The sequence below is a fragment of the Camelus bactrianus genome, chromosome 8 (assembly GCF_048773025.1).
Source record: "Camelus bactrianus isolate YW-2024 breed Bactrian camel chromosome 8, ASM4877302v1, whole genome shotgun sequence".
In the NCBI taxonomy this organism is placed as follows: domain Eukaryota; kingdom Metazoa; phylum Chordata; class Mammalia; order Artiodactyla; family Camelidae; genus Camelus; species Camelus bactrianus.
Genome location: NC_133546.1, coordinates 41277131 through 41290111, shown reverse-complemented (window position 1 = coordinate 41290111; position 12981 = coordinate 41277131). Strand labels below are relative to the sequence as shown.

General features: G+C 34.6%; 1 long non-coding RNA gene across 1 annotated transcript in view; it reads right to left on the bottom strand.

The window, feature by feature from the left end:
* Window positions 1-151: 151 nt before the first annotated feature.
* Window positions 152-12981, bottom strand: part of LOC123619769 (uncharacterized) — a 50948-nt gene continuing 38118 nt past the window's right edge. Inside the window, exon 10 of the long non-coding RNA XR_012508661.1 lies at window positions 152-10029. This is a non-coding gene — a long non-coding RNA (uncharacterized LOC123619769). The remainder of the gene's footprint in view (window positions 10030-12981) is intronic.

Sequence of the window (12981 nt, the reverse complement as noted above, 5' to 3'; positions counted from 1 at the left end):
GTTCAGTATTGTCTTTTAAATCTGTATTGGCAGTATGTATAATGGCATTTGCTATGGTTATAAAATACTTCTTCTGGATTATAATCATCATTTGATCCAATTCCTATTGCTTGTAAAATAAAGTTTTATCAATTGATATAATCAAGCTTGCTAAAATAGGATTTTTTACAAATTTAATTTTAAAACAAGTTTTAGAAAAAATTTTTAAATCTTAAGTGTTGATGGTAAGTACAACTATTATTCAGTTTAAGGAACTGAAAAGTATGCTTGACATTATACTTAGGATATAAGATTATATCCACTGAAGGTGAGTTTTAATGGTCACAAGTCAATTAAAAATTTTTATGCTAGAACTTGATAATATAGTTGAGAAAAAATGTAATTTATTTACATTTTCCCCTCATGAATATAAACTTAATAAAGGTTGCAATTAAAGTTAAGTATGTGAGGGAAGGGTGCTTTTTGTTTTTGTATATTTTAAGTAGATCCAGCTGGGAGGGGTATATAGTTTAACATAGCCCAAGTTAGCTTTGAAAATTAAGAAAATTGGTTAAGTAACAAGACTATTATCTTTTATCTTTCCTTTAATCATTAACTGCAAATTGAGAATTTTTCCCCCTCTTCACTTCCCAGCTATATGAAAGTGCTTAAAGCAGTGTGTAGCCAACAGGAATTTTAACATGTTTTCAGTCTGTAAATGCTCCAGTCCCTCCTGGGGATTTGAGTTCCAGCACTCCTTTAAATTACACCCAACAATGCTATTTTAAAAATGGAAAATAAATACTTTTTAAAGGTGTGAAAGTTAACCATATTTTATGTTCCTGAAAAAGTGAAAAATTACTGATCCTGAACTACTCCTGTCTATTGTTCTTCCCCTCAGCTGTTCAACATCAGCTATAAAACAAACCTAAATATCTACCCCATCATAAGACCCATAAAATAATTATTTCAAAATTTTTAGAAACCCTGATAATCTCAGTTCTAGTGTTTTGGTAAAATTAGAGCATAGACTTTTTAGTACTACTAGTAGGTAGAAACGAGAATAATTTTATCAATTGCTGTTATTACAACATCTCTCATTTCTGGGGAAAGGTGAAAGGCAACAGGATTACTCATCACTTAGAATTTCAATAAATATAACATTTCAGTTGAGTTTGTTAAGTTAGCATTACAGATTGTCTTCCTAACAAGTGGGCAAGTGTTCCTTAGGTTTAAAATGTGGCTTAAGGGCTGGATATGGTGCTAGCATTCTGTACCTGGGTAATTAGTAGGGGTGAGAAAAGGAAAGGGATTCTTGGGGAGAGTTATAAATTGGAAGTCTAAGAAAGTTCTCATAGCAAGTCTTAATTCAAATGACACATACCTGCATTTTGGGAAAGCACCATCCAATAGAAATGTAATTCCAGCCACATATGTAATTTTAAACTTTTTAATAACCATAATTTTTTTAAATAAGAAGGAACAGATGAAATTAACTTTAATAATCCATATATCCAAAATATTTCAACATGTAATCAATATAAACATTACTGAGATAGTTTACTTTTTTTTTTTTCATACTAAGTCTTTGAAATCCACATTCCAAGTGCTCACTGGCCACATGTGGCTACCACATTGGAGAACACGTGTCTGGAGAATTAGGGTCTGAGAATCGAGGAGTGATTAGGAATGTTGGGCTACAGACTGTTGGCAAAGTGTAGCTTGTGTAATTAATTTCATGAGCTTTAAGGGCTTAGCTTTTAAGCTAACATTGAAGTTTTTTCTAGATTTCAAACCATTTTAAGCAGTAAATATGACATTGATATTACAAGTAAACACTGTGAGATTCTGAAAGGACTTGCTATGGGTTGAACGGTCCCCTCCAAAATTCATGTTGAAGCCCTAACCTTTAGTATCTTAGAATGTGACTGTATTTGGAGATAGGGCCTTTAAAGAGGTGATTAAGTTCAAATAAGGAAACTAGGGTGGGCCCCAATCTAATGTGACTGATGTCCTTAGAAAAAGAAAGAAATCAGACATATGAAACACCAGGGGTGCACTTGCATAGAGAGAAAAGACCGTGTGAGGACACAATGAAAAGGTGACCATCTGCCAAGTCAAGGAAAGATGCTTCAGGAGACACCAGACCTATCAGTACCTTGATTTTGGACTTGTAGCCTCCAGAACTGTTAGAAAATAAATTTCTGTTGTTAAAGCTGCCCAGTCCGATATTTGTTATGGCAGCCCTAGCAAACTAATACAGGACTCCAGGGTATGAATGGAAAGAGTGTCTGTCTTTAGCCAAAGATGTGAAGAATTTTGCCGACTTACTTTTTCTCTTTCGTCAGTGGATAAGAGACTGCTTTCTAACTTGAGAATTTTTTTATTATTGTCATTGTTACCTAGAAAAGAGAAATGATAGTTTAAAAACTAGAAAGGTAGATGACATTTCTATCTTAATTCTTCATTAATGAGTTGATAGGAAAGATCCCTGAAACACAAATAGGAAAAAAATATTGTCTAAAAATACTATGTAATGTTATGTCTGAATTTATCTATCTCTTTATATTTTCCTTGCAGTTTATTTGTGCAAGAAACTGAGTTGTTTTATAATTTCCACAGTGTCAGTTTTGCCAATTGCACCTCAGCCTGTCATTTAATATGTTCCTTTGTCTTTTCTGTATTTCTTATATTCTCTGTAAATTAATCAGTGGATCTACGGATTATATCACAGGTGATAGCATATACTTCTATCAGGAGGCACACATGTCTAGCTGTGTCTCTTTTTGTGATGTTTGAAATCATTGATCTTTGCTTTAATCCATTAATTAATTTAGAGTTGCAAAATGACATTATTCTAATTGTCATTCCCTTTTCTATTATTTGTGCAGTTACTTCTATAAAGAGAAACATTCCTTCATCAACCATTTGGTTATCCTGAGGTACATTTCTTTACGGAAAGGCAGAATAAATGTTTGATTCTTTCCCTTTACTTACTGGTTTTCAGAATATTGAGTTGGTTCCTTAACATACCCCAAAGGTGACCAATGATGGTATTTGTTGTTTAATGTCATTATACATTGATAGATTTAAACTTACTTGATGTAAGCAACATAAATGATGCTCAGATTGGCTCATGGTAGATTATCTTTTAAAATTACAGAATTCAATAAATTAAATCAGTTTAAATTTTATTAAGATGCTACTTAGAAATATACTAAAAGATAAATGGAACTCAATACTTACTCAAATGAAATGGATTTCCATATTTCAGTGTTGACATGTCCCTCAATTTTAGTTGGGGTGTCATGTCAAGAAGCCTTTTGCTTATACAATTTCAAAGAAATGGGAGACATTGCAGTTTTTTTCTTACTCTCTAATTGCTGCTGGGTAATCATATTTAAATGTCATCAAAATTTATCAACATAGCACCTTACTCCATGTGGTAAGAAAAATGTCTAGAAACTTACAAGCATGAGGAGCCTCAGCAATCAGTAGTCATAGAGACATATATGTTAGCCCTTGATGATGCAGTGCACTGAAGAGAACATGCTGGTCAGCAGGCATTACTAATTTCCTCAGCAAAATACCAAAATTTCTATGATGGAGTGTGGGTCAGTGAAACCGATGATTTCTAAAATAAAAATTATACTTACTGTAGAGTCCAGAGGCTCCTATGGAAGGATTAATTGACTGCTTTTATAAAAAAGTTTTGAGGAAATTGAATTCAAATGACCACAGGTAATATAACTTTTTAAAACAAATGACCAACTAGAGCTACTTATTTTAGTCTTTTTGAAAAATTGGTAAGCATTGGATGAAGCAACAGATACTTTAAAATAGATAACATGAACAGATCTGAGGACATGGTAAAATTATAAAGAAAAAGAAGCCTATGGACTTCGTCAAGTCATATTACAAAACATTAATTTTTAGGGGGGAAGGATATAGCTCAAGTGATTGAGCACATACTTAGCATGCATGAGGTCCTTGATTCAATCCCCAGTACCTCCTCTAAAAATAAATAAATAAATAAACCTAATTACCTCCCCCCATCAAAAAAAAAGGTAAAATACTAATCTGTAACTGGAAAAATGAATTATCTTCACAATATCCTTCTCTTTTCATCTCTGGGGTGCTATCTAGTTCATGTGTTGGATTATGCTAGTACAAAGAATGTTTTAGTTTCCTTTTGTCATATGCTTCTTGGTACTTTAAAAGCATAAGTTATTGGTAAAAAATTCTGGAATGAGAATTAGAAAATCTTTAATGAAAATTCTTATTTAAAAAAAAAACTTACTGGTATACGCCATCTAAATTTAAAATTTCATTTGATCCAGAAGTGAAATTTATCAGAACTCCAATGATTAATCTTATTTAAAACAAGCAAAAAATGTATAAATACTAGAGTTTCTTTTTCAAACTATAAGTGAATTTTTATTTGTATCACCTAAGAAAATCTACATTTTTTCAGCACTCTTACACAGAGCACAAAGATTTTTCATGCTTGTTAAGTGGATAAAGAAGTGCTTAATAGTACAATTAGTAAAAAATATAGTCATAGTATCAAATGAAGAATAGTTCTTGTGAAGCATTTCTGCCATAACTTCTTGAGACTTAAAACACAAAATAAACATATTTATTGAGAAAATGAAGTTTTGATTTTTTTGTTTAGATCAAGAAGACTCATTAAAACTAGTTGTTCATTAAAGCATGCTTCCTCCCTATCTTCTTACTGTCCTGTATACCAATTTTGTAATCAAAAGTATATCTACAAGTAATATATACATATTTCACATATAAATTTAAGTACATAATAAATAACAGTGAACACACATGTATTTTTTAAATCTAATATATAAAATCAGGCATAAATCTGAAAGTATGCTCTATTATTAATATTAAATTTTTTAAACAGAATTTCTCCTCTGTTTTTAATTTTTCACCTCCCTCATTTGCTAACTGAAGTCTTCAGAAAATATTATCATATCTTCTGAATACTTCCTAAGACTACAGAGAAAAACAAGTGAATGAGTTTTAAGATTTGGTTAAAGGAGGATTTTTTTGATCAGAAATTGATTTGTCTAAAAATTCTTTCTGTGAGAATCTTTTCTTTTTGTTAACCACTGATTAATCTTTCATAACATCTAGCTATAATAATCATCATGTACATCTGACCCACAATAAAGAAGAAAATAGGCAGAATGAAGATTGTTACTTTTCTTTCTTTTTTGTGTTCTATAAATCTTATTCTTGTTGGTTAGACTTGTGGTCATAATGTTATTTCAACTCAATGAAGCACAAGGATGAAGTATGATTAGGCACTTAGATGCAGGAGTCAAAGGGATCTGCCTCTGCCACAGGCAACTTTTTTACAATATTAAGTACGTATATTTATCTGAGCCTCAGTGTCCTTGAGTGTAAAATTGAGAATAAGAAGAATGCCAGTTAGTAAGGATGAATGTACCTAGTCTAGTATCTGGCGTTTGGAAGTGTTCAATCAATGTTTGCTATTATTATGCACTGCATGGTGTCTGCATTTCTGGTTCAATATTGAATACCTCAAGATACTCAGCAGGTGGCCTGCAAACATTTGCAAATATGTTTTAATTAAGATGCCCAACAATAAAGATATTAAAACAAAAGGACAGTTTTCTACTTAAGTGTTTATTTCGCTGTTCATTTATTATTTTAGTAAACATTTGTTGAACACCTACTAGGGTCTAGGGAAAGGACTGGGATCTCAGAACACAGGAGTGAATATACTGCATGCCTGGAATCTGTTCTGGCAGGAAAATCACTAAACTTACAAACAATACCAATACTACTACTACTAATCCATAATATGATTTTTTTTAAGTCAAATACATTTAATTCTCTTAGAGTCTTGATTACGTAGACATTAGATAAAAACAAATTGAATATTATTTTTAAAAGTACTCAATGTATCTTTTAAATTTGTATGTCAAGTTTACATTTTAATACTTTCATTTTACTCTAAACATCAGTAAAAAACCCATAAAATATAGAAGGTGCATATTCAGGTTACCTATTGTCAGATTACAAACATCTGAAAACTCAGTGGTATAGGGCAACAATAATTTAAAATTTTTACTTTTTAATAGCTTCATTGTTATATAATTGATGTACAACAAACTGCACATATTTAAAGGGCACAATTTGATACACACAAATACGTATACATCTGTGAAACTATCACTGAAATCAGGTTAATGGCCATATTCATGGTGCTTATGACTCTGTGGGTCAGAGATTAGAGCCGGCACAGCAGGGACAGCTCATGTCTGGTACTTGATGTTTGTGGCCACAGCTGGGGTTGCTTGAATAACTGGGAGCTGTTGGGATAGCTACTGGGGCTATATGTCTGGGATCTTCATTTTTCTTGATGGGGTGTGTGCTGGGATTAGGAGGCCTAAAATGGTTCCTTGACGACTGGTCTTGCTGCTTGGGCTGGGCTGGCCGGACCCACAGAGACTTAGCACGTACTCTTTGCGATCAGAGCAGTCTCAGGATAGATTTCTTGCATGGCAGCTGGCTTCTCCCAGAGGTGGAGATCCAAGGTAGTGCTCCAAGGGACAGGAAGTGGGAGTGGCCACTCTCTTACAGCCTGCTCTCAGAAACTGGCATAGGGCACTTCTACTATTCTGTTTTGGTTAAAATAGTCACAGAGCCTATCCAGACTCTAGGGAAGAAAGACATGGACACAATCTCCTGGTGGGAGAAGTGTCAAAGAAATTTTGACCATCATTAAAGCACTATAATACCTTTTGTATATGATATATTTCTGAGTAAAAGACTTCAAATTGAGGTCATGAGCAAACCATTTCTTGTGGATTATAACGGCAGTGGTAGGGGAAGAAGGTGGAAGTAATAATATTTCCATCAACTCCTCAGTCTCCATTGCTCTTTATCAAGCAATGCTCTTCAGATAACCTGGAGCTACGCCTTGATATATTATAAATGGATGTATTTTGGATATGAATACACATGATCAAAGCTATATGGTAAGCACCACTATTTGTATATTAAAGAATATTGTATCATTTAATGGTATATTTTACCCATATAAATTATTATCAAGATTTAAAATCATAGAGATATGATTCAGTAAAACCATTTGAGATGGATATATCAGATTCTATTTATGTTATCTTCCTTGGGCATTATCCTATTGGGAACCTACTGAACTTTATAAGAATTCCATTTTTTAAAAAGTTGGCTGGGGCAGGGGTGGAGGGTAGGGAGTGGGGAGGATTGGAGCGTTACAAATGGATCATTTGTATTTTAACAAACTTTACTAGAGACAGTTCAAGTAGACAGCTCCATAGTTTATGAATAAATATAATCTGCTATAAAGGTAGCATAGTGTCATCAAGCCATGGTAAAGATATATCTCTTACATGTTCAACCACTAGGTGAATTGTGTACATCTAGCATACAAACAGTTAACAAAATCAGTTAGTGAAATATACCAAGTAAACCTCTCAGGAGATTGTTTTTATTGTAGTGTTTTGGGAAACACAAGGGAAAGGCAGTATATAAATACAGTTTACCCATGGAAGAGGGGTACCTTATTCATTTAAGGGGAGTTAAATAAGTGTATTCATCATTATTTGTATCACTTAAATATTTTGTCAAGGGAAGTGGCTTTTCTTGGAAAGAAAGAACTATTTCATGTGATCCCCTTAACCACAGCTCATCTCAAATAATATCAGTGGTTCCTCAAATTTCTCACTGTGCCTTCATTCGAAAATATTTCCTCTTCTGACACAGGAATGAAAAGAAGGGAAAAAGAATCTTTCTGAGTGCACACGTACTTCCATACATTTCCATATCAGAGAGATTACAGAGAACCATTAAAAATGTTGGTCACTTGGAATTCTAGAGTTAGAGAGGTGACTATGTGGTAAAGAATTTTGATCATTAAGTAAATCTGAAGATTTATTTGAGCAGGAAGTGTCCGCTGAGGAATAGAATTTAAGGCCATGACATTCCTTGGGAGAACAGAGGCGGCACTCAAAATAAGCAATAAAAGCAACACATTTCCTTTGTTTGAATATCTTATGTACTTGCTTACAGAATGTTTAACGCATTTGTTTTTTAAGAGGTTTATCTCAGGGTGTTTTTTTGCTTCTTTTCTTTTCTTAATTAGTTTCTTTACAAAGTTATATCACTACCAACGAGTTGGGAGATCATGGAACCAGGGTGAAAAGCAATTAAAGTTAATTATTGTGATAGAGGTTAGATTAGATTAAAGTACCTACCTACCCACCAACATTCCAGACATCTAATAGAGGTCTGTGTGTTCAAGGTAATAAATAAGGGTCTGGCATTTGAGGTATTAAGTTAATAATTAGTGTCAGAGGGAAGAAGCAGTCACACCTGGTAGATAGTAAATACAGTCAGCCCTCTCGTATCTGTGTTTCACATCTTCAGATTCAACCAACCACAAATAGAAAATATTCCCCCCACAAAAAAAAATTCCAGAAAGTTACAGAAAGTAAAACTTGAATTTGCCCCTTGTACAAGGCAACTATTAACATATCATTTACATTATATTTACGACTATTTACATAGCATTTACGTTTTATTAGGTATTATAAGGAATCTAGAGATGATTTAAAAAGTGTATGGGAGGATGTGCACAGGTTGTAAGCAAATACTACACCATTTTACATAAGGCACTTGAGCATCTGAGGGATTTTGGTATCTTTAGTGGTCCTAGAACCTATCACCTGGGAATACAGAAGGACACTGTACACCTGGATAAAATGAGACTCTAAAGTATTCCTATCTCATTGAAACTTGAGTCCCAGTGTTTCCAATATGCTTGTTCAAAATGTAGCTTCCTTGTTCTTTCTCAACAAATTTCTCCTAGATAATGTCACAAAGAGTGGTTTTGTCTGTGGAATTTGGTGCAGGGCTAACATTTCTTTCAGAGGGTTATCAATACGTATTGAGAGTCTTTTTTATATAAGCTATGGTGCTAGGCTTTCAGAATATGTCCAGTTAAAGAGACAGGTTTCCTGCCCTTGAGGAGTACAAGTGCTACAAGCAAGACTTGTAAGTAGATTATGAAATACAACAGAAAACCATCTGGGAAAAAAAAAGTGGATAGAGAAGATTTAAATGCTAAAAACAATTAAAATCAAAATATGAAAAAGAAGTACTAGAAGAGTCCAAGGCAGAATTTCTAACTATCAGAGAGGGAAAGACTCCACTCTGATAAATCTGACCACATAAAAACAAAAAGTTTTACATAGTAAGAATTACTCTAAGCAAAGTTGAAACTATAAATGTATATTATGTTCTCTTCAGCAATTCTACTTTTAGGAATTCATCCCATGATTATACCCATACATCCAAAATGACATATATATGTTGTTATTAATTGCAGCATTGTTTATAATAGCAAAAAAAGTAGCAAGAGTGAATATCCATCAATAGAGGCTGAGTTAAATAAAGTAGGGTACATCTATATGATGGAATACTATGTGTTTTGGGTTATTTATTGCTATTCACAAACCATGCTAAAACACAGTGGCTTTATAAAAGAATAACACTTACTAATTTTTTTCCCTCGATGTTCTGTGGGTGACCAGGCTTAGCGAGGATGTTCTGCTCTGTGATATCATCTAGGGTTGCAGTCATCTGGGGACTCCACAACCAGGCTGTATTGTCCAAGATGGCTCACTCAGATGGCTGGCAGTGGTGCTGGCTGTTGGACTGAAAATCAGCTGGGATCATTGGCCAGAGTGTATTAGCATTAGCTTCTTCTCCATGTGGCCTCTCCTCATGGCTTGGGCTTCTTCCAGAACGATGGCTAGCTTCCAAGAGGGAGTGTTACCAGGGCATAAAGCTGTAGATCATTCAAGGGGCAGCTTTGGAAGTTATCACTTATACCTCCTTCTGTTAACAGAGTAAGTGATAAGACCAGCCCGGATCCAAGGGGAGGGAAACAGACTCCATCTCTTAAGTAAAAGCATGGCAAAAAACTTGCAGCCATCTTTAATCTACCAAACTATGCATCTGTAAAATAGAAAGAAGTAATACCTGAGATACTGATTTGAAATAATTTCTGGCATAATTGATGGGTATATATCAGTGTGTATAATATGATAGTATCTGTGTGTACAAAAAGTGTGGATGAAGCAGAATACCGAATTGCTTACATGTACCCAAGAATATCTCTGGAGAATACACAAGAAACTGGGTAGTTAGACTCAGTGGAAGAATATTCACTGATTTTTCTTTTTACCTTTTGAATTTTGTATGATATGAATAATTACTATTTTTAAAAGTTAAACTGTAAAGATTATAACGTGATAAGTATTACAGGCTATATTTCCTAAAGATGTGTTGATGAAAAAATTAATCAATAGTCAATCTAAGGAAGAAATGGAAAATTTTATTCAAGCCAACCTGAGGATTATAACCCAGGAAACAAGTCTTTCAGACAGCTCTCAGTATTGTTCCAGAGAGGTAAGGGGGGAGGCCACTATGTATGTCATTTTAGAGAAGGGGTACATGCAATCAGACACGCGTCTTGGTGGAAGGTTACTGCTCTTTGTGAGGAACAGATTTCTTTGTTAACAGTTTTAGAGCTTTTCTAAGTATGGAAAGATGCAAGAACTTGGGTTCATAAATTTTCTCCTGAAAATCTCTGACTGTTTGAGGGCCAGTTCTGCCAGTTTTCTCAGAGCACAGAGTGCCTTATCCTGATTTTTGCTCTGAATTCCTTTCAGGCTATATTGTAAGTGAGCAACTGCACTGGCTAATGACTTGCTTCTTGTAGAACTGGATGGTGGGCAACATTCTTTATTTTACAATCCCCTCCCTTTTGGTCTTAATTTTGACCAAAGTTTGGGAGGCATTTAGTGACCAATTTATCTCATGGTGCCAGGAATTCTCATTCCCAGGTCAGGCAAGGATTTCATTTATAGGCCACTCAATGTGCTATTACTAGACTAGGTCCTGTTAACAGTAGTCAAAATCCTCTGGACTGCCAGTTATGGACTAGTCTGTTATGGTCCAGGAAATGGTTCCCTCTTGTTGCCTCTTCCCATATCTAGAGTTATACTATTACAATCATTGACTTTATAGAATTATATATGTGGTCAATCATTTCAAGACATGCAGCCATTGTTATTTTATTGGAGGCTCAGTCACACATTTGGTAGTGCAAGAAACAATCTTGTGAAATAGGCAGAATATATAAGTAGTACAGCTAGTAATATCACTAAGGACACAAGTAAGTATTTAAGCTAAGAATTCCATTAGGTGACGTCCAGTATCTCCCTAGGTTGTCTGACCCAGTCTATCCTGCACCAATCACTACCTTTAAGGAAAATGATTTATTGGCATTGTATATAACATTCACTGAAGATACCTGCACATACAAGGCACGTGGTGGTCACCGTGACCCCTTACAGGATTGAGAAAGGAACATTACCTTTTAAGGAATGACATTGCTGGCCCCAGAAGAGGAAAAATTGATCTTTACAGTTGAGCAGGTATCTCTGTCACTGGGGAGGCATGGTTTTTGTATAATGCAGATGCACAGTGCACACTAGAGGGGAAGGAGGAGGTCCAAACAAGCAGGAAAAAAATTTATGTTTAAATTTTTCTTGTCTGGACTTAAAAATATGAATTTTTATTTCATCAGATATATTTAGGAGAGAGCAGGAAACTTAAGATCTATTCCTCAAAATCTATTATTTTGATAGTGATTATATTCATAATGTGATTGGAGCTCAGAAAACAGAACTGACGACCTACACTGAGGAAGAATGGTCCAGGGTGGCTTTCATGCTAGAGTTCTATGAGTGAAAGGATGGCCTGAAAATACTGGTAAGTTGCAGTAAGAAGAAATTGAGAGGGGTCAACCCTGATGGTTTCTATTTTTTATGTGTAAGAGGAGGCAAGGTCACCCCCTGAATATGAGTTTTTCAGGATAAGAAGGAAGGGTTAGAGAGAATGAAAATGTTTGGCAGCATTTTTATAGGAAATGAGTAAGAGAAGCAAGAATAGGTCAAAAAAGTACACTAGCCAGGTCAAAAAAGATATGAGCTTGCAATCCTGCCATCAGCACAGCAATGAGATTTTTCTCTGCTGACTCAGATACAGAGAAACAGACAATGAACTGATCCAGGACAGGCCAGGTGTGGGAAAAGGGTGAAAGAATGTGGAAGGACTCTGGTGTGAGAGATAAGAAAGTGATGGACCCTGCAATCCTGGACAAGAATTCAGAAGAAATGGGAGAAAACAGGATGTGAAGAGTGGGGAGAGGACTCACAGGGTGGTAATGAGAGTGAGGGCAGTAAACTTAGATTCAGAGAAGACAATTTAATTCTTGGTTTGAAGACAAAGATTTCAAATGCCAGACAATTCTGGATGAAGATAACAATTCAAGGAGTGACTGACCATGGGGTTCTGCTTCTAGTATTGTTTGTTAGAAATGTATTGCCATTGTTTTAGTTGGGGGCATTAATTTTTGATTGATACGTATAAATTGGATAAGTCTACTTACAACACTAGTGACCATATTTTATAAACTCAACTAAAAACATGTGGTTTAATGATGGTCTCTACTTTTTTGGTTGTTAATATATTTCTATGAAAAGACAACATAATATGTAACATACACAGTATTTTGGTACCATATTAGAAAATGAAGGAATCACAGTTTATGTAGACACTACAGACATAACTTTTAAAATGACAAATGATAATGCAAGAAAGTTAAGTATTGAAAGTTTTAAATGTTTGAAAATGTTTAAAATGCAATGATTTTGAGTTAGAGTGTAAAAACTTCTTAAGAGAAGAGATCCTTTATGACCTCAGTGTATTCCAATACTCCTTTTGAATCCGTATTCCCCTCAAGCTCTGCCAGTGTTTAGAACTGTGTAGGTCAATGGTAAGAGATAAATAATACTTCTTGTTTAAATTACTGGTTGGTGATTTTATTTGTATCTTTTGGGG